This window comes from Stigmatopora nigra, unplaced genomic scaffold (genome assembly GCF_051989575.1).
Source record: "Stigmatopora nigra isolate UIUO_SnigA unplaced genomic scaffold, RoL_Snig_1.1 HiC_scaffold_24, whole genome shotgun sequence".
Taxonomy (NCBI): Eukaryota; Metazoa; Chordata; class Actinopteri; order Syngnathiformes; family Syngnathidae; genus Stigmatopora; species Stigmatopora nigra.
The window spans coordinates 1205526-1230035 of NW_027551603.1; the positions used below are offsets into that span (position 1 = coordinate 1205526).

The window sequence follows — 24510 nt, forward strand, 5'->3', positions numbered from 1 at the left end:
AAAAAGATGCGGGGTATGATGCTCACAGCACCTGGTATTCCCAAGCGGTCTCCCAATCAGGTACTAAACAGGCCGAACCATGCTTGGCTTCCGAGATCGGACGAGATCGGGCCTTTTCAGGGTGGTATGGCCGTGAGCGGTACTGCTCCTGCAGATGGACACCCATGAAATGTCCAAAAAGATGCGGGGTATGATGCTCACAGCACCTGGTATTCCCAAGCGGTCTCCCAATCAGGTACTAACCAGGCCGAACCAGGCCGAACCATGCTTGGCTGCCGAGATCGGACGAGATCGGACGAGATCGGGCCTTATCAGGGTGGTATGGCCGTGAGCGGTATTGCTCTTGCAGATGGACACCCATGAAATGTCGAAAAAGATGCGGGGTATGATGCTCACAGCACCTGGTATTCCCAAGCGGTCTCCCAATCAGGTCCTAAACAGGCCGAACCATGCTTGGCTTCCGAGATCAGACGAGATCGGGCCTTTTTAGGGTGGTATGGCCGTGAGCGGTACTGCACTAGCAGATGGACACCCATGAAATGTTGAAAAAGATGCGGGGTATGATGCTCACAGCACCTGGTATTCCCAAGCGGTCTCCCAATCAGGTACTAAACAGGCCGAACCGTGCTTGGCTTCCGAGATCGGACGAGATCGGGCCTTTTCAGGGTGGTATGGCCGTGAGCGGTACTGCTCTTGCAGATGGACACCCATGAAATGTCGAAAAAGATGCGGGGTATGATGCTCACAGCACCTGGTATTCCCAAGCGGTCTCCCAATCAGGTACTGACCAGGCCGAACTATGCTTGGCTTCCGAGATCGGACGAGATCGGGCCTTCTCAGGGTGGTATGGCCGTGAGCGGTACTGCTCTTGCAGATGGACACCCATGAAATGTCGAAAAAGATGCGGGGCATGGTTCTCACAGCACCTGGTATTCCCAAGCGGTCTCCCAATCAGGTACTAACCAGGCCGAACCATGCTTGGCTTCCAAGATCGGACGAGATCGGACGAGATCGGGCCTTTTCAGGGTGGTATGGCCGTGAGTGGTACTGCTCTTGCAGATGGACACCCATGAAATGTCGAAAAAGATGCGGGGTATGATGCTCACAGCACCTGGTATTCCCAAGCGGTCTCCCAATCAGGTACTAAACAGGCCGAACCATGCTTGGCTTCCGAGATCGGACGAGGTCGGGCCTTTTCAGGGTGGTATGGCCATGGCAGGTACTGCTCTTGCAGATGGACACCCATGAAATGTCGAAAAAGATGCGGGGTATGATGCTCACAGCACCTGGTATTCCCAAGCGGTCTCCCAATCAGGTACTAACCAGGCCGAACCATGCTTGGCTGCCGAGATCGGACGAGATCGGACGAGATCGGGCCTTATCAGGGTGGTATGGCCGTGAGCGGTATTGCTCTTGCAGATGGACACCAATGAAATGTCGAAAAAGATGCGGGGTATGATGCTCACAGCACCTGGTATTCCCAAGCGGTCTCCCAATCAGGTACTAACCAGGCCGAACCATGCTTGGCTGCCGAGATCGGACGAGATCGGACGAGATCGGGCCTTTTCAGGGTGGTATGGCCGTGAGCGGTACTGCACTAGCAGATGGACACCCATGAAATGTCGAAAAAGATGCGGGGTATGATGCTCACAGCACCTGGTATTCCCAAGCGGTCTCCCAATCATGTACTAAACAGGCCGAACCATGCTAGGCTTCCGAGATCGGACGAGATCGGGCCTTTTCAGGGTGGTATGGCCGTGAGCGGTACTGCACTAGCAGATGGACACCCATGAAATGTCGAAAAAGTTGCGGGGTATGATGCTCACAGCACCTGGTATTCCCAAGCGGTCTCCCAATCAGGTACTATACAGGCCGAACAATGCTTGGCTTCCGAGATCGGACGAGATCGGGCGAGATCGGGCAAGATCGGGCCTTATCAGGGTGGTATGGCCGTGAGCGATACTGCACTTGCAGATGGACACCCATGAAATGTCGAAAAAGATGCGGGGAATGATGCTCACAGCACCTGGTATTCCCAAGCGGTCTCCCAATCAGGTACTAAACAGGCTGAACCATGCTTGGCTTCCGATATCGGACGAGATCAGGCCTTTTCAGGGTGGTATGGCCGTGAGTAGTACTGCTCATGCAGATGGACACCCATGAAATGTCGAAAAAGTTCCGGGGTATGATGCTCACAGCACCTGGTATTCCCAAGCGGTCTCCCAATCAGGTACTAACCAGGCCGAACCATGCTTGGCTTCCAAGATCAGAAGAGATCGGGCCTTTACAGGGTGGTATGGCCGTAAGCGGTACTTCTCTTGCAGATGGACACCCATGAAATGTCGAAAAATATGCGGGGTATGATGCTCACAGCACCTGGTATTCCCAAGCGGTCACCCAATCAGGTACTAACCAGGCCGAACCATGATTGGCTTCCGAGATCAGACGAGATCGGGCCTTTTCAGGGTGGTATGGCCATGAGCGGTACTGCTCTTGCAGATGGACACCCATGAAATGTCGAAAAAGATGCGAGGTATGATGCTCACAGCACCTGGTATTCCCAAGCGGTCTCCCAATCAGGTACTAAACAGGCCGAACCATGCTTGGCTGCCGAGATCGGACGAAATCGGGCGAGATCGGGCCTTATCAGGGTGGTATGGCCGTGAGCGGTACTGCACTAGCAGATGGACACCCATGAAATGTCGAAAAAGATGCGGGGTATGATGCTCACAGCACCTGGTATTCCCAAGCGGTCTCCCAATCAGGTACTAACCAGGCCGAACCATGCTTGGCTGCCGAGATCGGACGAGATCGGGCGGGATCGGGCCTTATCAGGGTGGTATGGCCGTGAGCGGTACTGCTCTTGCAGATGGACATCCATGAAATGTCGAAAAAGATGCGGGGTATGATGCTCACAGCACCTGGTATTCCCAAGCAGTCTCCCAATCCGGTACTAAACAGGCCGAACCATGCTTGGCTTCCGAGATCGGACGAGATCGGGCCTTTTCAGGGTGGTATGGCCGTGAGCGGCACTGCACTAGCAGATGGACACCCATGAAATGTCGAAAAAGATGCGGGGTACGATGCTCACAGCACCTGGTATTCCGAAGCGGTCTCCCAATCAGGTACTAAACAGGCCGAACCATGCTTGGCTGCCGAGATCGGACGAGATCGGGCCTTTTCAGGGTGGTATGGCCGTGAGCGGTACTGCACTAGCAGATGGACACCCATGAAATGTCGAAAAAGATGCGGGGTATGATGCTCACATCACCTGGTATTTCCAAGCGGTCTCCCAATCAGGTACTAACCAGGCCGAACCATGCTTGGCTTCCGAGATCGGACGAGATCGGGCCTTTTCAGGGTGGTATGGCCGTGAGCGGTACTGCACTAGCAGATGGACACCCATGAAATGTCGAAAAAGATGCGGGGTTTGATGCTCACAGCACCTGGTATTCCCAAGCGGTCTCCCAATCAGGTACTAACCAGGCCGAATCATGCTTGGCTGCCGAGATCGGGCGAGATCGGGCCTTTTCAGGGTGGTATGGCCGTGAGCGATACTGCACTTGCAGATGGACACCCATGAAATGTCGAAAAAGATGCGGGGTATGATGCTCACAGCACCTGGTATTCCCAAGCGGTCTCCCAATCAGGTACTAACCAGGCCGAACCATGCTTGGCTTCCGAGATCGGACGAGATCGGGCCTTTTCAGGGTGGTATGGCCGTGAGCGGTACTGCTTTTGCAGATGGACACCCATGAAATGTCGAAAAAGATGCGGGGTATGATGCTCACAGCACCTGGTATTCCCAAGCGGTCTCCCAATCAGGTACTAACCAGGCCGAACCATGCTTGGCTTCCGAGATTGGACGAGGTCGGGCCTTTTCAGGGTGGTATGGCCATGGCAGGTACTGCTCTTGCAGATGGACACCCATGAAATGTCGAAAAAGATGCGGGGTATGACGCTCACAGCACCTGGTAGTCCCAAGCGGTCTCCCAATCAGGTACTAACCAGGCCGAACCATGCTTGGCTTCCAAGATCGGACGAGATCGGGCCTTTTCAGGGTGGTATGGCCGTAAGCGGTACCACTTTTGCAGATGGACACCCATGAAATGTCGAAAAAGATGCGGGGTATGATGCTCACAGCACCTGGTATTCCCAAGCGGTCTCCCAATCAGGTACTAACCAGGCCGAACCATGCTTGGCTGCCGAGATCGGACGAGATCGGACGAGATCGGGCCTTTTCAGGGCGGTATGGCCGTGAGCGGTACTGCACTAACAGATGGACACCCATGAAATGTCGAAAAAGATGCGGGGTATGATGCTCACAGCACCTGGTATTCCCAAGCGGTCTCCCAATCAGGTACTAAACAGGCCGAACCATGCTAGGCTTCCGAGATCGGACGAGATCGGGCCTTTTCAGGGTGGTATGGCCGTGAGCGGTACTGCACTAGCAGATGGACACCCATGAAATGTCGAAAAAGATGCGGGGTATGATGCTCACAGCACCTGGTATTCCCAAGCGGTCTCCCAATCAGGTACTAACCAGGCCGAACCATGCTTGGCTGCCGAGATCGGACGAGATTGGGCCTTTTCAGGGTGGTATGGCCGTGAGCGGTACTGCACTAGCAGATGGACACCCATGAAATGTCGAAAAAGATGCGGGGTATGATGCTCACAGCACCTGGTATTCCCAAGCGGTCTCCCAATCACGTACTAAACAGGCCGATCCATGCTTGGCTTCCGAGATCGGACGAGATCGGGCCTTTTCAGGGTGGTATGGCCGTGAGCGGTACTGCTCTTGCAGATGGACACCCATGAAATGTCGAAAAAGATGCGGGGTATGATGCTCACAGCACCTGGTATTCCCAAGCGGTCTCCCAATCAGGTACTAAACAGGCCGAACCATGCTTGGCTTCCGAGATCGGACGAGATCGGGCCTTTTCAGGGTGGTATGGCCGTGAGCGGTACTGCTCCTGCAGATGGACACCCATGAAATGTCCAAAAAGATGCGGGGTATGATGCTCACAGCACCTGGTATTCCCAAGCGGTCTCCCAATCAGGTACTAACCAGGCCGAACCATGCTTGGCTGCCGAGATCGGACGAGATCGGACGAGATCGGGCCTTATCAGGGTGGTATGGCCGTGAGCGGTATTGCTCTTGCAGATGGACACCCATGAAATGTCGAAAAAGATGCGGGGTATGATGCTCACAGCACCTGGTATTCCCAAGCGGTCTCCCAATCAGGTCCTAAACAGGCCGAACCATGCTTGGCTTCCGAGATCAGACGAGATCGGGCCTTTTTAGGGTGGTATGGCCGTGAGCGGTACTGCACTAGCAGATGGACACCCATGAAATGTTGAAAAAGATGCGGGGTATGATGCTCACAGCACCTGGTATTCCCAAGCGGTCTCCCAATCAGGTACTAAACAGGCCGAACCGTGCTTGGCTTCCGAGATCGGACGAGATCGGGCCTTTTCAGGGTGGTATGGCCGTGAGCGGTACTGCTCTTGCAGATGGACACCCATGAAATGTCGAAAAAGATGCGGGGTATGATGCTCACAGCACCTGGTATTCCCAAGCGGTCTTCCAATCAGGTACTGACCAGGCCGAACAATGCTTGGCTTCCGAGATCGGACGAGATCGGGCCTTTTCAGGGTGGTATGGCCGTGAGCGGTACTGTACTAGCAGATGGACACCCATGAAATGTCGAAAAAGATGCGGGGTATGATGCTCACAGCACCTGGTATTCCCAAGCGGTCTCCCAATCAGGTACTAACCAGGCCGAACCATGCTTGGCTGCCGAGATCGGACGAGATCGGGCGAGATCGGGCCTTATCAGGGTGGTATGGCCGTGAGCGGTACTGCTCTTGCAGATGGACACCCATGAAATGTCGAATAAGATGCGGGGTATGATGCTCACAGGACCTTGTATTCCCAAGCGGTCTCCCAATCAGGTACTAAACAGGCCGAACCATGCTTGGCTGCCGAGATCGGGCGAGATCGGGCCTTTTCAGGGTGGTATGGCCGTGAGCGGTACTGCACTAGCAGATGGACACCCATGAAATGTCGAAAAAGATGCGGGGTATGATGCTCAAAGTACCTGACATTCCCAAGCGGTCTCCCAATCAGGTACTAAACAGGCCGAACCATGCTTGGCTTCCGAGATCGGACGAGATCGGGCCTTTTCAGGGTGGTATGGCCGTGAGCGGTACTGCACTAGCAGATGGACACCCATGAAATGTCGAAAAAGATGCGGGGTATGATGCTCACAGCACCTGGTATTCCCAAGCGGTCTCCCAATCAGGTACTAACCAGGCCGAACCATGCTTGGCTGCCGAGATCGGACGAGATCGGACGAGATCGGGCCTTTTCAGGGTGGTATGGCCGTGAGCGTTACTGCTCTTGCAGATGGACACCCATGAAATGTCGAAAAAGATGCGGGGTATGATGCTCACAGCACCTGGTATTCCCAAGCGGTCTCCCAATCAGGTACTAAACAGGCCGAACCATGCTTGGCTTCCGAGATCAGACGAGATCGGGCCTTATCAGGGTGGTATGGCCGTGAGCAGTACTGCACTAGCAGATGGACACCCATGAAATGTCGAAAAAGATGCGGGGTATGATGCACACAGCACCTGGTATTCCCAAGCGGTCTCCCAATCAGGTACTAAACAGGCCGAACCATGCTTGGCTGCCGAGATCGGACGAGATCGGACGAGATCGGGCCTTATCAGGGTGGTATGGCCGTGAGCGGTACTGCACTAGCAGATGGACACCCATGAAATGTCGAAAAAGATGCGGGGTATGATGCTCACAGCACCTGGTATTCCCAAGCGGTCTCCCAATCAGGTACTAAACAGGCCGAACCATGCTTGGCTGCCGAGATCGGACGAGATCGGACGAGATCGGGCCTTATCAGGGTGGTATGGCCGTGAGCGGTACTGCACTAGCAGATGGACACCCATGAAATGTCGAAAAAGATGCGGGGTATGATGCTCACAGCACCTGGTATTCCCAAGCGGTCTCCCAATCAGGTACTAACCAGGCCGAACCATGCTTGGCTGCCGAGATCGGACGAGATCGGACGAGATCGGGCCTTTTCAGGGTGGTATGGCCGTGAGCGTTACTGCTCTTGCAGATGGACACCCATGAAATGTCGAAAAAGATGCGGGGTATGATGCTCACAGCACCTGGTATTCCCAAGCGGTCTCCCAATCAGGTATTAAACAGGCCGAACCATGCTTGGCTTCCGAGATCGGACGAGATCGGGCCTTTTCAGGGTGGTATGGCCGTGGGCAGTACTGCTCCTGCAGATGGACACCCATGAAATGTCGAAAAAGATGCGGGGTATGATGCTCACAGCACCTGGTATTCCCAAGCGGTCTCCCAATCAGGTACTAACCAGGCCGAACCATGCTTGGCTGCCGAGATCGGACGAGATCGGGCCTTTTCAGGGTGGTATGGCCGTGAGCGGTACTACACTAGCAGATGGACACCCATGAAATGTCGAAAAAGATGCGGGGTTTGATGCTCACAGCACCTGGTATTCCCAAGCGGTCTCCCAATCACGTACTAAACATGCCGAACCATGCTTGGCTTCCGAGATCGGACGAGATCGGGCCTTTTCAGGGTGGTATGGCCGTGAGCGGTACTGCACTAGCAGATGGACACCCATGAAATGTCGAAAAAGATGCGGGGTATGATGCTCACAGCACCTGGTATTCCCAAGCGGTCTCCCAATCAGGTACTAACCAGGCCGAACAATGCTTGGCTGCCGAGATCGGACGAGATCGGACGAGATCGGGCCTTTTCAGGGTGGTATGGCCGTGAGCGGTACTGCACTAGCAGATGGACACCCATGAAATGTCGAAAAAGATGCGGGGTATGATGCTCACTGCACCTGGTATTCCCAAGCGGTCTCCCAGACAGGTACTAACCAGGCCGAACAATGCTTGGCTGCCGAGATCGTACGAGATCGGGCGAGATCGGGCCTTATCAGGGTGGTATGACCGTGAGCGGTACTGCTCTTGCAGATGGACACCCATGAAATGTCGAAAAAGATGCGGGGTATGATGCTCACAGCACCTGGTATTCCCAAGCGGTCTCCCAATCAGGTACTAACCAGGCCGAACCATGCTTGGCTGCCGAGATCGGACGAGATCGGACGAGATCGGGCCTTTTCAGGGTGGTATGGCAGTGAGCGGTACTGCTCTTGCAGATGGACACTTATGAAATGTCGAAAAAGATGCAGGGTATGATGCTCACAGCACCTGGTATTCCCAAGCGGTCTCCCAATCAGGTACTAAACAGGCCGAACCATGCTTGGCTTCCGAGATCAGACGAGATCGGGCCTTTTCAGGGTGGTATGGCCGTGAGCGGTACTGCACTAGCAGATGGACACCCATGAAATGTCGAAAAAGATGCGGGGCAAGATGCTCACAGCACCTGGTATTCCCAAGCGGTCTCCCAATCAGGTACTAACCAGGCCGAACCATGCTTGGCTTCCGAGATCGGACGAGATCGGGCCTTTTCAGGGTGGTATGGCCGTGAGCGGTACTGCTCTTGCAGATGGACACCCATGAAATGTCGAAAAAGATGCGGGGTATGATGCTCACAGCACCTGGTATTCCCAAGCGGTCTCCCAATCAGGTACTAAACAGGCCGAATCATGCTTGGCTGCCGAGATCGGGCGAGATCGGACGAGATCGGGCCTTTTCAGGGTGGTATGGCCGTGAGCGGTACTGCACTAGCAGATGGACACCCATGAAATGTCGAAAAAGATGCGGGGTATGATGCTCACAGCACCTGGTATTCACAAGCGGTCTCCCAATTAGGTACTAAACAGGCCGATCCATGCTTGGCTTCCGAGATCGGACGAGATCGGGCCTTTTCAGGGTGGTATGGCCGTGAGCGGTACTGCACTAGCAGATGGACACCCATGAAATGTCGAAAAAGATGCGGGGTATGATGCTCACAGCACCTGGTATTCCCAAGCGGTCTCCCAATCAGGTACTAACCAGGCCAAACCATGCTTGGCTTCCTAGATCGGGCGAGATCGGGCCTTTTCAGGGTGGTATGGCCGTGAGCGGTAGTGCTTTTGCAGATGGACACCCATGAAATGTCGAAAAAGATGCGGGGTATGATGCTCACAGCACCTGGTATTCCCAAGCGGTCTCCCAATCAGGTACTAACCAGGCCGAACCATGCTTGGCTTTCGAGATCGGAGGAGATTGGGCCTTTTCAGGGTGGTATGGCCGTGAGCGGTACTGCACTAGCAGATGGACACCCATGAAATGTCGAAAAAGATGCGGGGCAAGATGCTCACAGCACCTGGTATTCCCAAGCGGTCTCCCAATCAGGTACTAAACAGGCTGAACCCTGCTTGGCTGCCGAGATCGGACGAGATCGGGCGAGATTGGGCCTTTTCAGGGTGGTATGGCCGTGAGCGGTACTGCTCTTGCAGATGGACACCCATGAAATGTCGAAAAAGATGCGGGGTATGATGCTCAAAGCACCTGGTATTCCCAAGCGGTCTCCCAATCAGGTATTAACCAGGCCGAACCATGCTTGGCTGCCGAGATCGGACGAGATCGGGCGAGATCGGGCCTTATCAGGGTGGTATGGCCCAGAGCGGTACTGCTCTTGCAGATGGACACCCATGAAATGTCGAAAAAAATGCGGGGTATGATGCTCACAGCACCTGGTATTCCCAAGCGGTCTCCCAATCAGGTACTAACCAGGCCGAACCATGCTTTGCTGCCGAGATCGGACGAGATCGGGCGAGATCGGGCCTTATCAGGGTTGTATGGCCGTGAGCGGTACTGCTCTTGCAGATGGACACCCATGAAATGTCGAAAAAGATGCGGGGTAGGATGCTCACAGCACCTGGTATTCCCAAGCGGTCTCCCAATCAGGTACTAACCAGGCCGAATCATGCTTGGCTGCCGAGATCGGACGAGATCGGACGAGATCGGGCCTTTTCAGGGTGGTATGGCCGTGAGCGGTACTGCACTAGCAGATGGACACCCATGAAATGTCGAAAAAGATGCGGGGTATGATGCTCACAGCACGTGGTATTCCCAAGCGGTCTCCCAATCAGGTACTAACCAGGCCGACCCATGCTTGGCTGCCGAGATCGGACGAGTTCGGGCGAGATCGGGCCTTATCAGGGTGGTATGGCCGTGAGCGGTACTGCTCTTGCAGATGGACACCCATGAAATGTCGAAAAAGATGCGGGGTATGATGCTCACAGCACCTGGTATTCCCAAGCGGTCTCCCAATCAGGTACTAAACAGGCCGAACCATGCTTGGCTTCCGAGATCGGACGAGATCGGGCCTTTTCAGGGTGGTATGGCCGTGAGCGGTACTGCACTAGCAGATGGACACCCATGAAATGTCGAAAAAGATGCGGGGTATGATGCTCACAGCACCTGGTATTCCCAAGCGGTCTCCCAATCAGGTACTAAACAGGCCGAACCATGCTTGGCTGCCGAGATCGGACGAGATCGGGCCTTTTCAGGGTGGTATGGCCGTGAGCGGTACTGCACTAGCAGATGGACACCCATGAAATGTCGAAAAAGATGCGGGGTATGATGCTCACAGCACCTGGTATTCCCAAGCGGTCTCCCAATCAGGTACTAACCAGGCCGAACAATGCTTGGCTGCCGAGATCGAGCGAGATCGGGCCTTTTCAGGGTGGTATGGCCGTGAGCGGTACCGCTCCTGCAGATGGACACCCATGAAATGTCGAAAAAGATGCGGGGTATGATGCTCAGAGCACCTGGTATTCCCAAGCGGTCTCCCAATCAGGTACTAACCAGGCCGAACCATGCTTGGCTGCCGAGATCGGACGAGAGTGGGCGAGATCGGGCCTTATCAGGGTGGTATGGCCGTGAGCGGTACTGCTCTTGCAGATGGACACCCATGAAATGTCGTAAAAGATCCGGGGTATGATGCTCACAGCACCTGGTATTCCCAAGCGGTCTCCCAATCAGGTCCTAAACAGGCCGAACCATGTTTGGCTTCCGAGATCGGACCTTTTCAGGGTGGTATGGCCGTGAGCGGTACTGCTCTTGCAGATGGACACCCATGAAATGTCGAAAAAGATGCGGGGTATGATGCTCACAGCACCTGGTATTCCCAAGCAGTCTCCCAATCAGGTACTAACCAGGCCGAACCATGCTTGGCTGCCGAGATCGGACGAAATCGGGCGAGATCGGGCCTTATCAGGGTGGTATGGCCATGAGCGGTACTGCTCTTGCAGATGGACACCCATGAAATGTCGAAAAAGATGCGGGGTATGATGCTCACAGCACCTGGTATTCCCAAGCGGTCTCCCAATCAGGTCCTAAACAGGCCGAGCCATGCTTGGCTTCCGAGATCAGACGAGATCGGGCCTTTTCAGGGTGATATGGCCGTGAGCGGTACTGCACTAGCAGATGGACACCCATGAAATGTTGAAAAAGATGCGGGGTATGATGCTCAAAGTACCTGGTATTCCCAAGCGGTCTCCCAATCAGGTACTAAACAGGCCGAACCATGCTTGGCTTCCGAGATCGGACGAGATCGGGCCTTATCAGGGTGGTATGGCCGTGAGCGGTACTGCACTAGCAGATGGACACCCATGAAATGTCGAAAAAGATGCGGGGTATGATGCTCACAGCACCTGGTATTCCGAAGCGGTCTCCCAATCAGGTACTAAACAGGCCGAACCATGCTTGGCTGCCGAGATCGGACGAGATCGGGCCTTTTCAGGGTGGTATGGCCGTGAGCGGTACTGCACTAGCAGATGGACACCCATGAAATGTCGAAAAAGATGCGGGGTATGATGCTCACAGCACCTGGTATTCCCAAGCGGTCTCCCAATCAGGTACTAAACAGGCCGAACCATGCTTGGCTTCCGAGATCGGACGAGATCGGGCCTTTTCAGGGTGGTATGGCCGTGAGCGGTACTGCACTAGCAGATGGACACCCATGAAATGTCGAAAAAGATGCGGGGTATGATGCTCACAGCACCTGGTATTCCCAAGCGGTCTCCCAATCAGGTACTAACCAGGCCGAACCATGCTTGGCTTCCTAGATCGGACGAGATCGGGCCTTTTCAGGGTGGTATGGCCGTGAGCGGTACTGCGCTTGCAGATGGACACCCATGAAATGTCGAAAAAGATGCGGGGTATGATGCTCACAGCACCTGGTATTCCCAAGCGGTCTCCCAATCAGGTACTAACCAGGCCAAACCATGCTTGGCTTCCGAGATCGGACGAGATCGGGCGAGATCGGGCCTTTTCAGGGTGGTATGGCCGTGAACGGTACTGCTCTTGCAGATGGACACCCATGAAATGTCGAAAAAGATGCGGGGTATGATGCTCACAGCACCTGGTATTCCCAAGCGGTCTCTCAATCAGGTACTAACCAGGCCGAACAATGCTTGGCTGCCGAGGTCGGACGAGATCGGGCGAGATCGGGCCTTTTCAGGGTGGTATGGCCGTGAGCGGTACTGCTCTTGCAGATGGACACCCATGAAATGTCGAAAAAGATGCGGGGTATGATGCTCACAGCACCTGGTATTCCCAAGCGGTCTCCCAATCAGGTACTAACCAGGCCGAACCATGCTTGGCTTCTGAGATCGGACGAGATCGGGCCTTTTCAGGGTGGTATGGCCGTGAGCGGTACTGCACTAGCAGATGGACACCCATGAAATGTCGAAAAAGATGCGGGGTATGATGCACACAGCACCTGGTATTCCCAAGCGGTCTCCCAATCAGGTACTAAACAGGCCGAACCATGCTTGGCTTCCGAGATCGGGCGAGATCGGGCCTTTTCAGGGTGGTATGGCCGTGAGCGGTACTGCACTAGCAGATGGACACCCATGAAATGTCGAAAAAGATGCGGGGTATGATGCTCACAGCACCTGGTATTCCCAAGCGGTCTCCCAATCAGGTACTAACCAGGCCGAATCATGCTTGGCCTCCTAGATCGGACGAGATCGGGCCTTTTCAGGGTGGTACGGCCGTGAGCGGTACTGCTCTTGCAGATGGACACCCATGAAATGTCGAAAAAGATGCGGGGTATGATGCTCACAGCACCTGGTATTCCCAAGCGGTCTCCCAATAAGGTACTAACCAGGCCGAACCATGCTTAGCTTCCGAGATCGGACGAGATCGGGCCTTTTCAGGGTGGTATGGCCGTGAGCGATACTGCCTTTGCAGATGGACACCCATGAAATGTCGAAAAAGATGCGGGGTATGATGCTCACAGCACCTGGTATTCCCAAGCGGTCTCCCAATCAGGTACTAACCAGGCCGAACCATGCTTGGCTTCCGAGATCGGACGAGATCGGGCCTTTTCAGGGTGGTATGGCCGTGAGCGGTACTGCACTAGCAGATGGACACCCATGAAATGTCGAAAAAGATGCGGGGTATGATGCTCACAGCACCTGGTATTCCCAAGCGGTCTCCCAATCAGGTACTAACCAGGCCGAACTATGCTTGGCTGCCGAGATCGGACGAGATCGGGCGAGATCGGGCCTTTTCAGGGTGGTATGGCCGTGAGCGGTACTGCTCATGCAGATGGACACCCATGAAATGTCGAAAAAGATGCGGGGTATGATGCTCACAGCACCTGGTATTCCCAAGCGGTCTCCCAATCAGGTACTAAACAGGCCGAACCATGCTTGGCTTCCGAGATCGGGCGAGATCGGGCCTTTTCAGGGTGGTATGGCCGTGAGCGGTACTGCACTAGCAGATGGACACCCATGAAATGTCGAAAAAGATGCGGGGTATGATGCTCACAGCACCTGGTATTCCCAAGCGGTCTCCCAATCAGGTACTAACCAGGCCGAATCATGCTTGGCCTCCTAGATCGGACGAGATCGGGCCTTTTCAGGGTGGTACGGCCGTGAGCGGTACTGCTCTTGCAGATGGACACCCATGAAATGTCGAAAAAGATGCGGGGTATGATGCTCACAGCACCTGGTATTCCCAAGCGGTCTCCCAATAAGGTACTAACCAGGCCGAACCATGCTTAGCTTCCGAGATCGGACGAGATCGGGCCTTTTCAGGGTGGTATGGCCGTGAGCGATACTGCCTTTGCAGATGGACACCCATGAAATGTCGAAAAAGATGCGGGGTATGATGCTCACAGCACCTGGTATTCCCAAGCGGTCTCCCAATCAGGTACTAACCAGGCCGAACCATGCTTGGCTTCCGAGATCGGACGAGATCGGGCCTTTTCAGGGTGGTATGGCCGTGAGCGGTACTGCACTAGCAGATGGACACCCATGAAATGTCGAAAAAGATGCGGGGTATGATGCTCACAGCACCTGGTATTCCCAAGCGGTCTCCCAATCAGGTACTAACCAGGCCGAACTATGCTTGGCTGCCGAGATCGGACGAGATCGGGCGAGATCGGGCCTTTTCAGGGTGGTATGGCCGTGAGCGGTACTGCTCATGCAGATGGACACCCATGAAATGTCGAAAAAGATGCGGGGTATGATGCTCACAGCACCTGGTATTCCCAAGCGGTCTCCCAATCAGGTACTAACCAGGCTGAACCATGCTTGGCTTCCGAGATCGGACGAGATCGGGCCTTTTCAGGGTGGTATGGCCGCGAGCAGTACTGCTCATGCAGATGGACACCCATGAAATGTTGAAAAAGATGCGGGGTATGAAGCTCACAGCACCTGGTATTCCCAAGCGGTCTCCCAATCAGGTACTAACCAGGCCGAACCATGCTTGGCTTCCGAGTTTGGACGAGATCGGGCCTTTTCAGGGTGGTATGGCCGTTAGCAGTACTGCTCTTGCAGATGGACACCCATGAAATGTCGAAAAAGATGCGGGGTATGATGCTCACAGCACCTGGTATTCCCAAGCGGTCTCCCAATCAGGTACTAAACAGGCCGAACCATGCTTGGCTTCCGAGATCGGACGAGATCGGGCCTTTTCAGGGTGGTATGGCCGTGAGCGGTACTGCACTAGCAGATGGACACCCATGAAATGTCGAAAAAGATGCGGGGTATGATGCTCACAGCACCTGGTATTCCCAAGCGGTCTCCCAATCAGGTACTAAACAGGCCGAACCATGCTTGGCTTCCGAGATCGGACGAGATCGGGCCTTTTCAGGGTGGTATGGCCGTGAGCGCTACTGCACTAGCAGATGGACACCCATGAAATGTCGAAAAAGATGCGGGGTATGATGCTCACAGCACCTGGTATTCCCAAGCGGTCTCCCAATCAGGTACTAACCAGGCCGAACCATGCTTGGCTTCCGTGATCGGACGAGATCGGGCCTTTTCAGGGTGGTATGGCCGTGAGCGGTACTCTACTAGCAGATGGTCACCCATGAAATGTCGAAAAAGATGCGGGGTATGATGCTCACAGCACCTGGTATTCCCAAGCTGTCTCCCAATCAGGTACTAACCAGGCCGAACCATGCTTGGCTGCCGAGAGCGAGCGAGATCGGGCCTTTTCAGGGTGGTATGGCCGTGAGCGGTACTGCTCCTGCAGATGGACACCCATGAAATGTCGAAAAAGATGCGGGGTATGATACTCAGAGCACCTGGTATTCCCAAGCGGTCTCCCAATCAGGTACTAACCAGGCCAAACCATGCTTGGCTTCCGAGATTGGACGAGATCGGGCCTTTTCAGGGTGGTATGGCCATGAGCGGTACTCTACCAGCAGATGGACACCCATGAAATGTCGAAAAAGATGCGGGGTATGATGCTCACAGCACCTGGTATTCCCAAGCGGTCTCCCAATCAGGTACTAAACAGGCCGAACCATGCTTGGCTGCCGAGATCGGACGAGATCGGGCCTTTTCAGGGTGGTATGGCCGTGAGCAGTACTGCACTTGCAGATGGACACCCATGAAATGTCGAAAAAGATGCGGGGTATGATGCTCACAGCACCTGGTATTCCCAAGCTGTCTCCCAATCAGGTACTAAACAGGCCGAACCATGCTTGGCTGCCGAGATCGGACGAGATCGGGCCTTTTCAGGGTGGTATGGCCGTGAGCAGTACTGCACTAGCAGATGGACACCCATGAAATGTCGAAAAAGATGCGGGGTATGATGCTCACAGCACCTGGTATTCCCAAGCGGTCTCCCAATCAGGTACTGACCAGGCCGAACCATGCTTGGCTTCCGAGATCGGACGAGATCGGGCCTTTTCAGGGTGGTATGGCCGTGAGCGGTACTGCACTAGCAGATGGACACCCATGAAATGTCGAAAAAGATGCGGGGTATGATGCTCACAGCACCTGGTATTCCCAAGCGGTCTCCCAATCAGGTACTAACCAGGCCGAACCATGCTTGGCTGCCGAGATCGGACGAGATCGGGCGAGATCGGGCCTTTTCAGGGTGGTATGGCCGTGAGCGGTACTGCTCCTGCAGATGGACACCCATGAAATGTCGAAAAAGATGCGGGGTATGATACTCAGAGCACCTGGTATTCCCAAGCGGTCTCCCAATCAGGTACTAACCAGGCCAAACCATGCTTGGCTTCCGAGATTGGACGAGATCGGGCCTTTTCAGGGTGGTATGGCCATGAGCGGTACTCTACCAGCAGATGGACACCCATGAAATGTCGAAAAAGATGCGGGGTATGATGCTCACAGCACCTGGTATTCCCAAGCGGTCTCCCAATCAGGTACTAAACAGGCCGAACCATGCTTGGCTGCCGAGATCGGACGAGATCGGGCCTTTTCAGGGTGGTATGGCCGTGAGCGGTACTGCACCAGCAGATGGACACCCATGAAATGTCGAAAAAGATGCTGGGTATGATGCTCACAGCACCTGGTATTCCCAAGCGGTCTCCCAATCAGGTACTAACCAGGCCGGACCATGCTTGGCTTCCGAGATCAGACGAGATCGGGCCTTTTCAGGGTGGTATGGCCGTGGGCGGTACTGCTCTTGCAGATGGACACCCATGAAATGTCGAAAAAGATGCGGGGTATGATGCTCACAGCACTTGGTATTCCCAAGCGGTCTCCCAATCAGGTACTAAACGGGCCAAACCATGCTTGGCTTCCGAGATCGGACGAGATTGGGCCTTTTCAGGGTGGTATGGCCGTGAGCAGTACTGGTCTTGCAGATGGACACCCATGAAATGTCGAAAAAGATGCAGGAAATGATGCTCACAGCACCTGGTATTCCCAAGCGGTCTCCCAATCAGGTACTAACCAGGCCGAACCATGCTTGGCTTCCGAGATCGGACGAAATCGGGCCTTATCAGGGTGGTATGGCCGTGAGCGGTACTGCATTAGCAGATGGACACCCATGAAATGTCGAAAAAGATGCGGGGTATGATGCTCACAGCACCTGGTATTCCCAAGCGGTCTCCCAATCAGGTACTAACCAGGCCGAACCATGCTTGGCTTCCGAGATCGGAGGAGATCGGGCCTTTTCAGGGTGGTATGGCCATGAGCGGTACTGCTCTTGCAGATGGACACCCATGAAATGTCGAAAAAGATGCGGGGTATGATGCTCACAGCACCTGGTATTCCCAAGCGGTCTCCCAATCAGGTACTAACCAGGCCGAACAATGCTTGGCTTCCGAGATCGGACGAGATCGGGCCTTTTCGGGGTGGTATGGCCGTGAGCGGTACTGCACTAGCAGATGGACACCCATGAAATGTCGAAAAAGATGCGGGGTATGATGCTCACAGCACTTGGTATTCCCAAGCGGTCTCCCAATCAGGTACTAACCAGGCCGAACCATGCTTGGCTTCCGAGATCGGACGAGATCGGGCCTTTTCAGGGTGGTATGGCCGTGAGCGGTATTGTTCTTGCAGATGGACACCCATGAAATGTCGAAAAAGATGCGGGGTATGATGCTCACAGCACCTGGTATCCCCAAGCGGTCTCCCAATCAGGTACTAAACAGGCCGAACCATGCTTGGCTTCCGAGATCGGACGAGATCGGGCCTTTTCAGGGTGGTATGTCCGTGAGCGGTACTGCTTTTACAGATGGACACCCATGAAATGTCGGAAAAGATGCGGGGCATGGTTCTCACAGCACCTGGTGTTCCCAAGCGGTCTCCCAATCAGGTACTAAACAGGCCGAACCATGCTTGGCTTCCGAGATCGGACGAGATCGGGCCTTTTCAGGGTGGTATGGCCGTGAGCGGTACTGCTTTTACAGATGGACACCCATGAAATGTCGAAAAAGATGCGGGGTATGATGCTCACAGCACCTGGTATTCCCAAGCGGTCTCCCAATCAGGTACTAACCAGGCCGAACCATGCTTGGCTTCCGAGATCGAACGAGATCGGGCCTTTTCAGGGTGGTATGGCCGTGAGCGGTACTTCTCTTGCAGATGGACACCCATGAAATGTCGAAAAAGATGCGGGGTATGATGCTCACAGCACCTGGTATTCCCAAGCGGTCTCCCAATCAGGTACTAACCAGGCCGAATCTTGCTTGGCTTCCGAGATCGGACGAGATCGGGCCTTTTCAGGGTGGTATGGCTGTGAGCGGTACTGTTCATGCAGATGGACACCCATGAAATGTCGAAAAAGATGCGGGGCATGGTTCTCACAGCACCTGGTATTCCCAAGCGGTCTCCCAATCAGGTGCTAACCAGGCCGAACCATGCTTGGCTTCCGAGATCGCACGAGATCGGGCCTTTTCAGGGTGGTATGGCCGTGAGCGGTACTGCACTAGCAGATGGACACTGTCAGGTTCATTAATAATTACCTTCGTCCGTAATTATCAATAACTGCAGGAAGACATCTTATTCAATTATTGACATTTAATTAAATAGAAATGGATACAACAGATAAAAGCCTCCGGAGGGGAGCGTTACAGCAAGTGTCACCTTACAACTTCCGAACGTCTTCCCGAATAGACGTTTTCGTCCCATTCTTATGGTCACAAGTTACAGAGTTGTTGATCATTCCATCACGTATGAGTAAAAACAACATCTGGGACTACAATAACAATCAAAGTATTTTACTAATAACAAAAACAGGGACTAGACCTAACAACATGTAGATTAGAGTAATTATACAACCTCCTTGACCTAAGAATCATATAATATAATCATAATCATATAATCGTTAATCGTTACATACAGAAAAACCCGAAGTGTACGGTTACATAACGATAACAATATTCTTGTTATTGTCCGAATAGCCCTGTCCTCGTCACCAAGGGCCCACCAAATCTCAAGGACCCAGATTGGGTGGATTATCTGTATAACCATCCTAGAACAGGCTGTCCAGGTTAAAGATGACTTGGTGTGACCTCAACACTTTTGAAAAACAGAAAGAGAATGATTTAACAAAGTAATGAATTAATACAGAGATAAGAAAGAGAATGATTTAATAAAGAAATGAATTAATATAACTATTATAATAGTAAAACAGAACAAACCCAACAGACACCCATGAAATGTCGAAGAAGATGCGGGGTATGATGCTCACAGCACCTGGTATTCCCAAGCGGTCTCCCAATCAGGTACTAAACAGGCCGAACCATGCTTGGCTTCCGAAATCGGACGAGATCGGGCCTTTTCAGGGTGGTATGGCCGTGAGCGGTACTGCTCTTGCAGATGGACACCCATGAAATGTCGAAAAAGATGCTGGGTATGATGCTCACAGCACCTGGTATTCCCAAGCGGTCTCCCAATCAGGTACTAACCAGGCCGAACCATGCTTGGCTTCCGAGATCGGACGAGATCGGGCATTTTCAGGGTGGTATGGCCGTGAGCGGTGCTGCTCTTGCAGATGGACACCCATGAAATGTCGAAAAAGATGCGGGGTATGATGCTCACAGCACCTGGTATTCCCAAGCGGTCTCCCAATCAGGTACTAACCAGGCCGAACCATGCTTGGCTGCCGAGATCGGAAGAGATCGGGCGAGATCGGGCCTTGTCAGGGTGGTATGGCCGTGAGCGGTACTGCTCTTGCAGATGGACACCCATGAAATGTCGAAAAAGATGCGGGGTATGATGCTCACAGCACCTGTTATTCCCAAGCGGTCTCCCAATCAGGTACTAACCAGGCCGAACCATGCTTAGCTTCCGAGATCGGGCGAGATCGGGCCTTTTCGGGGTGGTATGGCCGTGAGCGGTACTGCTCCTGCAGATGGACACCCATGAAATGTCGAAAAAGATGCGGGGTATGATGCTCACAGCACCTGATATTCCCAAGCGGTCTCCCAATCAGGTACTAACCAGGCCGAACCATGCTTGGCTTCCGAGATCGGACGAGATCGGGCCTTTTCAGGGTGGTATGGCCGTGAGCGGTACTGCACTAGCAGATGGACACCCATGAAATGTCGAAAAAGATGCGGGGTATGATGCTCACAGCACCTGGTATTCCCAAGCGGTCTCCCAATCAGGTACTAACAAGGCCGAACCATGCTTGGCTGCCGAGATCGAGCGAGATCGGGCCTTTTCAGGGTGGTATGGCCGTGAGCGGTACCGCTCCTGCAGATGGACACCCATGAAATGTCGAAAAAGATGCGGGGTATGATGCTCACAGCACCTGATATTCCCAAGCGGTCTCCCAATCAGGATCTAACCAGGCCGAACCATGCTTGGCTTCCGAGATCGGACGAGATCGGGCCTTTTCAGGGTGGTATGGCCGTGAGCGGTACTGCACTAGCAGATGGACACCCATGAAATGTCGAAAAAGATGCGGGGTATGATGCTCACAGCACCTGGTATTCCCAAGCGGTCTCCCAATCAGGTACTAACCAGGCCGAACAATGCTTGGCTGCCGAGATCGAGCGAGATCGGGCCTTTTCAGGGTGGTATGGCCGTGAGCGGTACCGCTCCTGCAGATGGACACCCATGAAATGTCGAAAAAGATGCGGGGTATGATGCTCAGAGCACCTGGTATTCCCAAGCGGTCTCCCAATCAGGTACTAACCAGGCCGAACCATGCTTGGCTGCCGAGATCGGACGAGAGTGGGCGAGATCGGGCCTTATCAGGGTGGTATGGCCGTGAGCGGTACTGCTCTTGCAGATGGACACCCATGAAATGTCGTAAAAGATCCGGGGTATGATGCTCACAGCACCTGGTATTCCCAAGCGGTCTCCCAATCAGGTCCTAAACAGGCCGAACCATGTTTGGCTTCCGAGATCGGACCTTTTCAGGGTGGTATGGCCGTGAGCGGTACTGCTCTTGCAGATGGACACCCATGAAATGTCGAAAAAGATGCGGGGTATGATGCTCACAGCACCTGGTATTCCCAAGCAGTCTCCCAATCAGGTACTAACCAGGCCGAACCATGCTTGGCTGCCGAGATCGGACGAAATCGGGCGAGATCGGGCCTTATCAGGGTGGTATGGCCATGAGCGGTACTGCTCTTGCAGATGGACACCCATGAAATGTCGAAAAAGATGCGGGGTATGATGCTCACAGCACCTGGTATTCCCAAGCGGTCTCCCAATCAGGTCCTAAACAGGCCGAGCCATGCTTGGCTTCCGAGATCAGACGAGATCGGGCCTTTTCAGGGTGATATGGCCGTGAGCGGTACTGCACTAGCAGATGGACACCCATGAAATGTTGAAAAAGATGCGGGGTATGATGCTCAAAGTACCTGGTATTCCCAAGCGGTCTCCCAATCAGGTACTAAACAGGCCGAACCATGCTTGGCTTCCGAGATCGGACGAGATCGGGCCTTATCAGGGTGGTATGGCCGTGAGCGGTACTGCACTAGCAGATGGACACCCATGAAATGTCGAAAAAGATGCGGGGTATGATGCTCACAGCACCTGGTATTCCGAAGCGGTCTCCCAATCAGGTACTAAACAGGCCGAACCATGCTTGGCTGCCGAGATCGGACGAGATCGGGCCTTTTCAGGGTGGTATGGCCGTGAGCGGTACTGCACTAGCAGATGGACACCCATGAAATGTCGAAAAAGATGCGGGGTATGATGCTCACAGCACCTGGTATTCCCAAGCGGTCTCCCAATCAGGTACTAAACAGGCCGAACCATGCTTGGCTTCCGAGATCGGACGAGATCGGGCCTTTTCAGGGTGGTATGGCCGTGAGCGGTACTGCACTAGCAGATGGACACCCATGAAATGTCGAAAAAGATGCGGGGTATGATGCTCACAGCACCTGGTATTCCCAAGCGGTCTCCCAATCAGGTACTAACCAGGCCGAACCATGCTTGGCTTCCTAGATCGGACGAGATCGGGCCTTTTCAGGGTGGTATGGCCGTGAGCGGTACTGCGCTTGCAGATGGACACCCATGAAATGTCGAAAAAGATGCGGGGTATGATGCTCACAGCACCTGGTATTCCCAAGCGGTCTCCCAATCAGGTACTAACCAGGCCAAACCATGCTTGGCTTCCGAGATCGGACGAGATCGGGCGAGATCGGGCCTTTTCAGGGTGGTATGGCCGTGAACGGTACTGCTCTTGCAGATGGACACCCATGAAATGTCGAAAAAGATGCGGGGTATGATGCTCACAGCACCTGGTATTCCCAAGCGGTCTCTCAATCAGGTACTAACCAGGCCGAACAATGCTTGGCTGCCGAGGTCGGACGAGATCGGGCGAGATCGGGCCTTTTCAGGGTGGTATGGCCGTGAGCGGTACTGCTCTTGCAGATGGACACCCATGAAATGTCGAAAAAGATGCGGGGTATGATGCTCACAGCACCTGGTATTCCCAAGCGGTCTCCCAATCAGGTACTAACCAGGCCGAACCATGCTTGGCTTCTGAGATCGGACGAGATCGGGCCTTTTCAGGGTGGTATGGCCGTGAGCGGTACTGCACTAGCAGATGGACACCCATGAAATGTCGAAAAAGATGCGGGGTATGATGCACACAGCACCTGGTATTCCCAAGCGGTCTCCCAATCAGGTACTAAACAGGCCGAACCATGCTTGGCTTCCGAGATCGGGCGAGATCGGGCCTTTTCAGGGTGGTATGGCCGTGAGCGGTACTGCACTAGCAGATGGACACCCATGAAATGTCGAAAAAGATGCGGGGTATGATGCTCACAGCACCTGGTATTCCCAAGCGGTCTCCCAATCAGGTACTAACCAGGCCGAATCATGCTTGGCCTCCTAGATCGGACGAGATCGGGCCTTTTCAGGGTGGTACGGCCGTGAGCGGTACTGCTCTTGCAGATGGACACCCATGAAATGTCGAAAAAGATGCGGGGTATGATGCTCACAGCACCTGGTATTCCCAAGCGGTCTCCCAATAAGGTACTAACCAGGCCGAACCATGCTTAGCTTCCGAGATCGGACGAGATCGGGCCTTTTCAGGGTGGTATGGCCGTGAGCGATACTGCCTTTGCAGATGGACACCCATGAAATGTCGAAAAAGATGCGGGGTATGATGCTCACAGCACCTGGTATTCCCAAGCGGTCTCCCAATCAGGTACTAACCAGGCCGAACCATGCTTGGCTTCCGAGATCGGACGAGATCGGGCCTTTTCAGGGTGGTATGGCCGTGAGCGGTACTGCACTAGCAGATGGACACCCATGAAATGTCGAAAAAGATGCGGGGTATGATGCTCACAGCACCTGGTATTCCCAAGCGGTCTCCCAATCAGGTACTAACCAGGCCGAACTATGCTTGGCTGCCGAGATCGGACGAGATCGGGCGAGATCGGGCCTTTTCAGGGTGGTATGGCCGTGAGCGGTACTGCTCATGCAGATGGACACCCATGAAATGTCGAAAAAGATGCGGGGTATGATGCTCACAGCACCTGGTATTCCCAAGCGGTCTCCCAATCAGGTACTAACCAGGCTGAACCATGCTTGGCTTCCGAGATCGGACGAGATCGGGCCTTTTCAGGGTGGTATGGCCGCGAGCAGTACTGCTCATGCAGATGGACACCCATGAAATGTTGAAAAAGATGCGGGGTATGAAGCTCACAGCACCTGGTATTCCCAAGCGGTCTCCCAATCAGGTACTAACCAGGCCGAACCATGCTTGGCTTCCGAGTTTGGACGAGATCGGGCCTTTTCAGGGTGGTATGGCCGTTAGCAGTACTGCTCTTGCAGATGGACACCCATGAAATGTCGAAAAAGATGCGGGGTATGATGCTCACAGCACCTGGTATTCCCAAGCGGTCTCCCAATCAGGTACTAAACAGGCCGAACCATGCTTGGCTTCCGAGATCGGACGAGATCGGGCCTTTTCAGGGTGGTATGGCCGTGAGCGGTACTGCACTAGCAGATGGACACCCATGAAATGTCGAAAAAGATGCGGGGTATGATGCTCACAGCACCTGGTATTCCCAAGCGGTCTCCCAATCAGGTACTAAACAGGCCGAACCATGCTTGGCTTCCGAGATCGGACGAGATCGGGCCTTTTCAGGGTGGTATGGCCGTGAGCGCTACTGCACTAGCAGATGGACACCCATGAAATGTCGAAAAAGATGCGGGGTATGATGCTCACAGCACCTGGTATTCCCAAGCGGTCTCCCAATCAGGTACTAACCAGGCCGAACCATGCTTGGCTTCCGTGATCGGACGAGATCGGGCCTTTTCAGGGTGGTATGGCCGTGAGCGGTACTCTACTAGCAGATGGTCACCC

The 24510-nt window shown here is 53.9% G+C and overlaps 4 non-coding genes and 126 pseudogenes across 4 annotated transcripts; all 130 read right to left on the bottom strand.

Moving 5' to 3' along the window:
• Positions 1-19: 19 nt before the first annotated feature.
• Positions 20-138, bottom strand: LOC144187562 (5S ribosomal RNA; annotated as a pseudogene).
• Positions 139-389: 251 nt separating this feature from the next.
• Positions 390-508, bottom strand: LOC144184712 (5S ribosomal RNA; annotated as a pseudogene).
• A 56-nt stretch (positions 509-564) lies between these two features.
• Positions 565-683, bottom strand: LOC144187399 (5S ribosomal RNA; annotated as a pseudogene).
• A 56-nt stretch (positions 684-739) lies between these two features.
• LOC144191316 (5S ribosomal RNA) lies at positions 740-858 on the bottom strand (annotated as a pseudogene).
• Positions 859-914: 56 nt separating this feature from the next.
• LOC144185805 (5S ribosomal RNA) lies at positions 915-1043 on the bottom strand (annotated as a pseudogene).
• A 56-nt stretch (positions 1044-1099) lies between these two features.
• Positions 1100-1218, bottom strand: LOC144186467 (5S ribosomal RNA; annotated as a pseudogene).
• A 56-nt stretch (positions 1219-1274) lies between these two features.
• Positions 1275-1403, bottom strand: LOC144183916 (5S ribosomal RNA; annotated as a pseudogene).
• Positions 1404-1459: 56 nt separating this feature from the next.
• Positions 1460-1588, bottom strand: LOC144182907 (5S ribosomal RNA; annotated as a pseudogene).
• Positions 1589-1644: 56 nt separating this feature from the next.
• Positions 1645-1763, bottom strand: LOC144182611 (5S ribosomal RNA; annotated as a pseudogene).
• Positions 1764-1819: 56 nt separating this feature from the next.
• Positions 1820-1958, bottom strand: LOC144187144 (5S ribosomal RNA; annotated as a pseudogene).
• A 56-nt stretch (positions 1959-2014) lies between these two features.
• Positions 2015-2133, bottom strand: LOC144186211 (5S ribosomal RNA; annotated as a pseudogene).
• A 56-nt stretch (positions 2134-2189) lies between these two features.
• LOC144191415 (5S ribosomal RNA) lies at positions 2190-2308 on the bottom strand (annotated as a pseudogene).
• A 56-nt stretch (positions 2309-2364) lies between these two features.
• Positions 2365-2483, bottom strand: LOC144189139 (5S ribosomal RNA; annotated as a pseudogene).
• A 56-nt stretch (positions 2484-2539) lies between these two features.
• Positions 2540-2668, bottom strand: LOC144185569 (5S ribosomal RNA; annotated as a pseudogene).
• A 56-nt stretch (positions 2669-2724) lies between these two features.
• LOC144182602 (5S ribosomal RNA) lies at positions 2725-2853 on the bottom strand (annotated as a pseudogene).
• Positions 2854-2909: 56 nt separating this feature from the next.
• On the bottom strand, positions 2910-3028 carry LOC144189553 (5S ribosomal RNA; annotated as a pseudogene).
• A 56-nt stretch (positions 3029-3084) lies between these two features.
• Positions 3085-3203, bottom strand: LOC144190848 (5S ribosomal RNA; annotated as a pseudogene).
• A 56-nt stretch (positions 3204-3259) lies between these two features.
• On the bottom strand, positions 3260-3378 carry LOC144191574 (5S ribosomal RNA; annotated as a pseudogene).
• A 56-nt stretch (positions 3379-3434) lies between these two features.
• LOC144182024 (5S ribosomal RNA) lies at positions 3435-3553 on the bottom strand (annotated as a pseudogene).
• Positions 3554-3609: 56 nt separating this feature from the next.
• Positions 3610-3728, bottom strand: LOC144190072 (5S ribosomal RNA; annotated as a pseudogene).
• Positions 3729-3784: 56 nt separating this feature from the next.
• On the bottom strand, positions 3785-3903 carry LOC144186989 (5S ribosomal RNA; annotated as a pseudogene).
• A 56-nt stretch (positions 3904-3959) lies between these two features.
• LOC144183103 (5S ribosomal RNA) lies at positions 3960-4078 on the bottom strand (annotated as a pseudogene).
• Positions 4079-4134: 56 nt separating this feature from the next.
• On the bottom strand, positions 4135-4263 carry LOC144183140 (5S ribosomal RNA; annotated as a pseudogene).
• A 56-nt stretch (positions 4264-4319) lies between these two features.
• LOC144190997 (5S ribosomal RNA) lies at positions 4320-4438 on the bottom strand (annotated as a pseudogene).
• Positions 4439-4494: 56 nt separating this feature from the next.
• On the bottom strand, positions 4495-4613 carry LOC144190619 (5S ribosomal RNA; annotated as a pseudogene).
• Positions 4614-4669: 56 nt separating this feature from the next.
• LOC144190794 (5S ribosomal RNA) lies at positions 4670-4788 on the bottom strand (annotated as a pseudogene).
• Positions 4789-4844: 56 nt separating this feature from the next.
• On the bottom strand, positions 4845-4963 carry LOC144187563 (5S ribosomal RNA; annotated as a pseudogene).
• A 56-nt stretch (positions 4964-5019) lies between these two features.
• On the bottom strand, positions 5020-5148 carry LOC144183917 (5S ribosomal RNA; annotated as a pseudogene).
• A 56-nt stretch (positions 5149-5204) lies between these two features.
• Positions 5205-5323, bottom strand: LOC144184713 (5S ribosomal RNA; annotated as a pseudogene).
• A 56-nt stretch (positions 5324-5379) lies between these two features.
• Positions 5380-5498, bottom strand: LOC144187400 (5S ribosomal RNA; annotated as a pseudogene).
• A 56-nt stretch (positions 5499-5554) lies between these two features.
• LOC144181778 (5S ribosomal RNA) lies at positions 5555-5673 on the bottom strand (annotated as a pseudogene).
• Positions 5674-5729: 56 nt separating this feature from the next.
• LOC144182659 (5S ribosomal RNA) lies at positions 5730-5858 on the bottom strand (annotated as a pseudogene).
• Positions 5859-5914: 56 nt separating this feature from the next.
• Positions 5915-6033, bottom strand: LOC144186376 (5S ribosomal RNA; annotated as a pseudogene).
• A 56-nt stretch (positions 6034-6089) lies between these two features.
• Positions 6090-6208, bottom strand: LOC144183813 (5S ribosomal RNA; annotated as a pseudogene).
• Positions 6209-6264: 56 nt separating this feature from the next.
• Positions 6265-6393, bottom strand: LOC144182909 (5S ribosomal RNA; annotated as a pseudogene).
• Positions 6394-6449: 56 nt separating this feature from the next.
• LOC144189167 (5S ribosomal RNA) lies at positions 6450-6568 on the bottom strand (annotated as a pseudogene).
• A 56-nt stretch (positions 6569-6624) lies between these two features.
• LOC144186497 (5S ribosomal RNA) lies at positions 6625-6753 on the bottom strand (annotated as a pseudogene).
• Positions 6754-6809: 56 nt separating this feature from the next.
• On the bottom strand, positions 6810-6938 carry LOC144185199 (5S ribosomal RNA; annotated as a pseudogene).
• A 56-nt stretch (positions 6939-6994) lies between these two features.
• LOC144182911 (5S ribosomal RNA) lies at positions 6995-7123 on the bottom strand (annotated as a pseudogene).
• Positions 7124-7179: 56 nt separating this feature from the next.
• On the bottom strand, positions 7180-7298 carry LOC144182239 (5S ribosomal RNA; annotated as a pseudogene).
• Positions 7299-7354: 56 nt separating this feature from the next.
• LOC144186184 (5S ribosomal RNA) lies at positions 7355-7473 on the bottom strand (annotated as a pseudogene).
• Positions 7474-7529: 56 nt separating this feature from the next.
• Positions 7530-7648, bottom strand: LOC144182419 (5S ribosomal RNA; annotated as a pseudogene).
• A 56-nt stretch (positions 7649-7704) lies between these two features.
• Positions 7705-7833, bottom strand: LOC144185511 (5S ribosomal RNA; annotated as a pseudogene).
• A 241-nt stretch (positions 7834-8074) lies between these two features.
• LOC144184971 (5S ribosomal RNA) lies at positions 8075-8203 on the bottom strand (annotated as a pseudogene).
• Positions 8204-8259: 56 nt separating this feature from the next.
• On the bottom strand, positions 8260-8378 carry LOC144188132 (5S ribosomal RNA; annotated as a pseudogene).
• Positions 8379-8434: 56 nt separating this feature from the next.
• Positions 8435-8553, bottom strand: LOC144190085 (5S ribosomal RNA; annotated as a pseudogene).
• Positions 8554-8609: 56 nt separating this feature from the next.
• On the bottom strand, positions 8610-8738 carry LOC144186642 (5S ribosomal RNA; annotated as a pseudogene).
• Positions 8739-8794: 56 nt separating this feature from the next.
• Positions 8795-8913, bottom strand: LOC144191659 (5S ribosomal RNA; annotated as a pseudogene).
• Positions 8914-8969: 56 nt separating this feature from the next.
• LOC144181834 (5S ribosomal RNA) lies at positions 8970-9088 on the bottom strand (annotated as a pseudogene).
• A 56-nt stretch (positions 9089-9144) lies between these two features.
• Positions 9145-9263, bottom strand: LOC144182535 (5S ribosomal RNA; annotated as a pseudogene).
• Positions 9264-9319: 56 nt separating this feature from the next.
• LOC144184155 (5S ribosomal RNA) lies at positions 9320-9448 on the bottom strand (annotated as a pseudogene).
• A 56-nt stretch (positions 9449-9504) lies between these two features.
• On the bottom strand, positions 9505-9633 carry LOC144187215 (5S ribosomal RNA; annotated as a pseudogene).
• Positions 9634-9689: 56 nt separating this feature from the next.
• LOC144182304 (5S ribosomal RNA) lies at positions 9690-9818 on the bottom strand (annotated as a pseudogene).
• Positions 9819-9874: 56 nt separating this feature from the next.
• Positions 9875-10003, bottom strand: LOC144185436 (5S ribosomal RNA; annotated as a pseudogene).
• A 56-nt stretch (positions 10004-10059) lies between these two features.
• Positions 10060-10188, bottom strand: LOC144187186 (5S ribosomal RNA; annotated as a pseudogene).
• Positions 10189-10244: 56 nt separating this feature from the next.
• Positions 10245-10363, bottom strand: LOC144187564 (5S ribosomal RNA; annotated as a pseudogene).
• Positions 10364-10419: 56 nt separating this feature from the next.
• Positions 10420-10538, bottom strand: LOC144188755 (5S ribosomal RNA; annotated as a pseudogene).
• A 56-nt stretch (positions 10539-10594) lies between these two features.
• On the bottom strand, positions 10595-10713 carry LOC144182754 (5S ribosomal RNA; annotated as a pseudogene).
• Positions 10714-10769: 56 nt separating this feature from the next.
• On the bottom strand, positions 10770-10898 carry LOC144187098 (5S ribosomal RNA; annotated as a pseudogene).
• Positions 10899-11119: 221 nt separating this feature from the next.
• On the bottom strand, positions 11120-11248 carry LOC144186502 (5S ribosomal RNA; annotated as a pseudogene).
• A 56-nt stretch (positions 11249-11304) lies between these two features.
• Positions 11305-11423, bottom strand: LOC144184744 (5S ribosomal RNA; annotated as a pseudogene).
• A 56-nt stretch (positions 11424-11479) lies between these two features.
• Positions 11480-11598, bottom strand: LOC144183582 (5S ribosomal RNA; annotated as a pseudogene).
• A 56-nt stretch (positions 11599-11654) lies between these two features.
• Positions 11655-11773, bottom strand: LOC144190850 (5S ribosomal RNA; annotated as a pseudogene).
• A 56-nt stretch (positions 11774-11829) lies between these two features.
• On the bottom strand, positions 11830-11948 carry LOC144187565 (5S ribosomal RNA; annotated as a pseudogene).
• Positions 11949-12004: 56 nt separating this feature from the next.
• Positions 12005-12123, bottom strand: LOC144190187 (5S ribosomal RNA; annotated as a pseudogene).
• Positions 12124-12179: 56 nt separating this feature from the next.
• On the bottom strand, positions 12180-12308 carry LOC144191582 (5S ribosomal RNA; annotated as a pseudogene).
• Positions 12309-12364: 56 nt separating this feature from the next.
• On the bottom strand, positions 12365-12493 carry LOC144186977 (5S ribosomal RNA; annotated as a pseudogene).
• A 56-nt stretch (positions 12494-12549) lies between these two features.
• LOC144189103 (5S ribosomal RNA) lies at positions 12550-12668 on the bottom strand (annotated as a pseudogene).
• Positions 12669-12724: 56 nt separating this feature from the next.
• On the bottom strand, positions 12725-12843 carry LOC144181763 (5S ribosomal RNA; annotated as a pseudogene).
• A 56-nt stretch (positions 12844-12899) lies between these two features.
• On the bottom strand, positions 12900-13018 carry LOC144186282 (5S ribosomal RNA; annotated as a pseudogene).
• A 56-nt stretch (positions 13019-13074) lies between these two features.
• On the bottom strand, positions 13075-13193 carry LOC144187829 (5S ribosomal RNA). The gene has a single exon (XR_013324906.1). It is a non-coding gene; the product is annotated as a 5S ribosomal RNA (ribosomal RNA).
• A 56-nt stretch (positions 13194-13249) lies between these two features.
• Positions 13250-13368, bottom strand: LOC144190097 (5S ribosomal RNA; annotated as a pseudogene).
• A 56-nt stretch (positions 13369-13424) lies between these two features.
• LOC144184420 (5S ribosomal RNA) lies at positions 13425-13553 on the bottom strand (annotated as a pseudogene).
• A 56-nt stretch (positions 13554-13609) lies between these two features.
• LOC144190154 (5S ribosomal RNA) lies at positions 13610-13728 on the bottom strand (annotated as a pseudogene).
• A 56-nt stretch (positions 13729-13784) lies between these two features.
• On the bottom strand, positions 13785-13903 carry LOC144186283 (5S ribosomal RNA; annotated as a pseudogene).
• A 56-nt stretch (positions 13904-13959) lies between these two features.
• LOC144187841 (5S ribosomal RNA) lies at positions 13960-14078 on the bottom strand. Its single transcript, XR_013324907.1, has one exon. It is a non-coding gene; the product is annotated as a 5S ribosomal RNA (ribosomal RNA).
• Positions 14079-14134: 56 nt separating this feature from the next.
• On the bottom strand, positions 14135-14253 carry LOC144190108 (5S ribosomal RNA; annotated as a pseudogene).
• Positions 14254-14309: 56 nt separating this feature from the next.
• LOC144184421 (5S ribosomal RNA) lies at positions 14310-14438 on the bottom strand (annotated as a pseudogene).
• A 56-nt stretch (positions 14439-14494) lies between these two features.
• Positions 14495-14613, bottom strand: LOC144190394 (5S ribosomal RNA; annotated as a pseudogene).
• A 56-nt stretch (positions 14614-14669) lies between these two features.
• Positions 14670-14788, bottom strand: LOC144190171 (5S ribosomal RNA; annotated as a pseudogene).
• Positions 14789-14844: 56 nt separating this feature from the next.
• On the bottom strand, positions 14845-14963 carry LOC144187566 (5S ribosomal RNA; annotated as a pseudogene).
• Positions 14964-15019: 56 nt separating this feature from the next.
• On the bottom strand, positions 15020-15138 carry LOC144187567 (5S ribosomal RNA; annotated as a pseudogene).
• A 56-nt stretch (positions 15139-15194) lies between these two features.
• Positions 15195-15313, bottom strand: LOC144189790 (5S ribosomal RNA; annotated as a pseudogene).
• A 56-nt stretch (positions 15314-15369) lies between these two features.
• LOC144186191 (5S ribosomal RNA) lies at positions 15370-15488 on the bottom strand (annotated as a pseudogene).
• A 56-nt stretch (positions 15489-15544) lies between these two features.
• On the bottom strand, positions 15545-15663 carry LOC144183530 (5S ribosomal RNA; annotated as a pseudogene).
• A 56-nt stretch (positions 15664-15719) lies between these two features.
• On the bottom strand, positions 15720-15838 carry LOC144188758 (5S ribosomal RNA; annotated as a pseudogene).
• Positions 15839-15894: 56 nt separating this feature from the next.
• LOC144182619 (5S ribosomal RNA) lies at positions 15895-16013 on the bottom strand (annotated as a pseudogene).
• Positions 16014-16069: 56 nt separating this feature from the next.
• On the bottom strand, positions 16070-16188 carry LOC144187304 (5S ribosomal RNA; annotated as a pseudogene).
• A 56-nt stretch (positions 16189-16244) lies between these two features.
• Positions 16245-16373, bottom strand: LOC144181901 (5S ribosomal RNA; annotated as a pseudogene).
• Positions 16374-16429: 56 nt separating this feature from the next.
• On the bottom strand, positions 16430-16548 carry LOC144183532 (5S ribosomal RNA; annotated as a pseudogene).
• Positions 16549-16604: 56 nt separating this feature from the next.
• On the bottom strand, positions 16605-16723 carry LOC144188759 (5S ribosomal RNA; annotated as a pseudogene).
• A 56-nt stretch (positions 16724-16779) lies between these two features.
• On the bottom strand, positions 16780-16898 carry LOC144189558 (5S ribosomal RNA; annotated as a pseudogene).
• Positions 16899-16954: 56 nt separating this feature from the next.
• Positions 16955-17073, bottom strand: LOC144183603 (5S ribosomal RNA; annotated as a pseudogene).
• A 56-nt stretch (positions 17074-17129) lies between these two features.
• Positions 17130-17248, bottom strand: LOC144189047 (5S ribosomal RNA; annotated as a pseudogene).
• A 56-nt stretch (positions 17249-17304) lies between these two features.
• Positions 17305-17423, bottom strand: LOC144188416 (5S ribosomal RNA; annotated as a pseudogene).
• A 56-nt stretch (positions 17424-17479) lies between these two features.
• LOC144191083 (5S ribosomal RNA) lies at positions 17480-17598 on the bottom strand (annotated as a pseudogene).
• A 56-nt stretch (positions 17599-17654) lies between these two features.
• LOC144189115 (5S ribosomal RNA) lies at positions 17655-17773 on the bottom strand (annotated as a pseudogene).
• Positions 17774-17829: 56 nt separating this feature from the next.
• Positions 17830-17948, bottom strand: LOC144183294 (5S ribosomal RNA; annotated as a pseudogene).
• A 56-nt stretch (positions 17949-18004) lies between these two features.
• LOC144190354 (5S ribosomal RNA) lies at positions 18005-18123 on the bottom strand (annotated as a pseudogene).
• Positions 18124-18179: 56 nt separating this feature from the next.
• LOC144182837 (5S ribosomal RNA) lies at positions 18180-18298 on the bottom strand (annotated as a pseudogene).
• Positions 18299-18354: 56 nt separating this feature from the next.
• On the bottom strand, positions 18355-18473 carry LOC144188947 (5S ribosomal RNA; annotated as a pseudogene).
• Positions 18474-18529: 56 nt separating this feature from the next.
• On the bottom strand, positions 18530-18648 carry LOC144183890 (5S ribosomal RNA; annotated as a pseudogene).
• Positions 18649-19415: 767 nt separating this feature from the next.
• LOC144190054 (5S ribosomal RNA) lies at positions 19416-19534 on the bottom strand (annotated as a pseudogene).
• A 56-nt stretch (positions 19535-19590) lies between these two features.
• Positions 19591-19709, bottom strand: LOC144187301 (5S ribosomal RNA). The gene has a single exon (XR_013324844.1). It is a non-coding gene; the product is annotated as a 5S ribosomal RNA (ribosomal RNA).
• Positions 19710-19765: 56 nt separating this feature from the next.
• Positions 19766-19894, bottom strand: LOC144184142 (5S ribosomal RNA; annotated as a pseudogene).
• A 56-nt stretch (positions 19895-19950) lies between these two features.
• LOC144190983 (5S ribosomal RNA) lies at positions 19951-20069 on the bottom strand (annotated as a pseudogene).
• Positions 20070-20125: 56 nt separating this feature from the next.
• Positions 20126-20244, bottom strand: LOC144187209 (5S ribosomal RNA; annotated as a pseudogene).
• A 56-nt stretch (positions 20245-20300) lies between these two features.
• LOC144183689 (5S ribosomal RNA) lies at positions 20301-20419 on the bottom strand (annotated as a pseudogene).
• A 56-nt stretch (positions 20420-20475) lies between these two features.
• On the bottom strand, positions 20476-20594 carry LOC144184344 (5S ribosomal RNA; annotated as a pseudogene).
• Positions 20595-20650: 56 nt separating this feature from the next.
• Positions 20651-20769, bottom strand: LOC144182755 (5S ribosomal RNA; annotated as a pseudogene).
• Positions 20770-20825: 56 nt separating this feature from the next.
• LOC144187099 (5S ribosomal RNA) lies at positions 20826-20954 on the bottom strand (annotated as a pseudogene).
• A 221-nt stretch (positions 20955-21175) lies between these two features.
• On the bottom strand, positions 21176-21304 carry LOC144186503 (5S ribosomal RNA; annotated as a pseudogene).
• Positions 21305-21360: 56 nt separating this feature from the next.
• Positions 21361-21479, bottom strand: LOC144184745 (5S ribosomal RNA; annotated as a pseudogene).
• A 56-nt stretch (positions 21480-21535) lies between these two features.
• On the bottom strand, positions 21536-21654 carry LOC144183583 (5S ribosomal RNA; annotated as a pseudogene).
• A 56-nt stretch (positions 21655-21710) lies between these two features.
• On the bottom strand, positions 21711-21829 carry LOC144190851 (5S ribosomal RNA; annotated as a pseudogene).
• Positions 21830-21885: 56 nt separating this feature from the next.
• LOC144187568 (5S ribosomal RNA) lies at positions 21886-22004 on the bottom strand (annotated as a pseudogene).
• Positions 22005-22060: 56 nt separating this feature from the next.
• Positions 22061-22179, bottom strand: LOC144190188 (5S ribosomal RNA; annotated as a pseudogene).
• A 56-nt stretch (positions 22180-22235) lies between these two features.
• LOC144191583 (5S ribosomal RNA) lies at positions 22236-22364 on the bottom strand (annotated as a pseudogene).
• A 56-nt stretch (positions 22365-22420) lies between these two features.
• Positions 22421-22549, bottom strand: LOC144186979 (5S ribosomal RNA; annotated as a pseudogene).
• Positions 22550-22605: 56 nt separating this feature from the next.
• On the bottom strand, positions 22606-22724 carry LOC144189104 (5S ribosomal RNA; annotated as a pseudogene).
• A 56-nt stretch (positions 22725-22780) lies between these two features.
• On the bottom strand, positions 22781-22899 carry LOC144181764 (5S ribosomal RNA; annotated as a pseudogene).
• Positions 22900-22955: 56 nt separating this feature from the next.
• Positions 22956-23074, bottom strand: LOC144186284 (5S ribosomal RNA; annotated as a pseudogene).
• Positions 23075-23130: 56 nt separating this feature from the next.
• On the bottom strand, positions 23131-23249 carry LOC144187852 (5S ribosomal RNA). Its single transcript, XR_013324908.1, has one exon. It is a non-coding gene; the product is annotated as a 5S ribosomal RNA (ribosomal RNA).
• Positions 23250-23305: 56 nt separating this feature from the next.
• Positions 23306-23424, bottom strand: LOC144190120 (5S ribosomal RNA; annotated as a pseudogene).
• A 56-nt stretch (positions 23425-23480) lies between these two features.
• LOC144184423 (5S ribosomal RNA) lies at positions 23481-23609 on the bottom strand (annotated as a pseudogene).
• A 56-nt stretch (positions 23610-23665) lies between these two features.
• Positions 23666-23784, bottom strand: LOC144190395 (5S ribosomal RNA; annotated as a pseudogene).
• Positions 23785-23840: 56 nt separating this feature from the next.
• Positions 23841-23959, bottom strand: LOC144190172 (5S ribosomal RNA; annotated as a pseudogene).
• A 56-nt stretch (positions 23960-24015) lies between these two features.
• On the bottom strand, positions 24016-24134 carry LOC144187569 (5S ribosomal RNA; annotated as a pseudogene).
• Positions 24135-24190: 56 nt separating this feature from the next.
• LOC144187570 (5S ribosomal RNA) lies at positions 24191-24309 on the bottom strand (annotated as a pseudogene).
• Positions 24310-24365: 56 nt separating this feature from the next.
• Positions 24366-24484, bottom strand: LOC144189791 (5S ribosomal RNA; annotated as a pseudogene).
• Between the last annotated feature and the right edge of the window lie 26 nt (positions 24485-24510).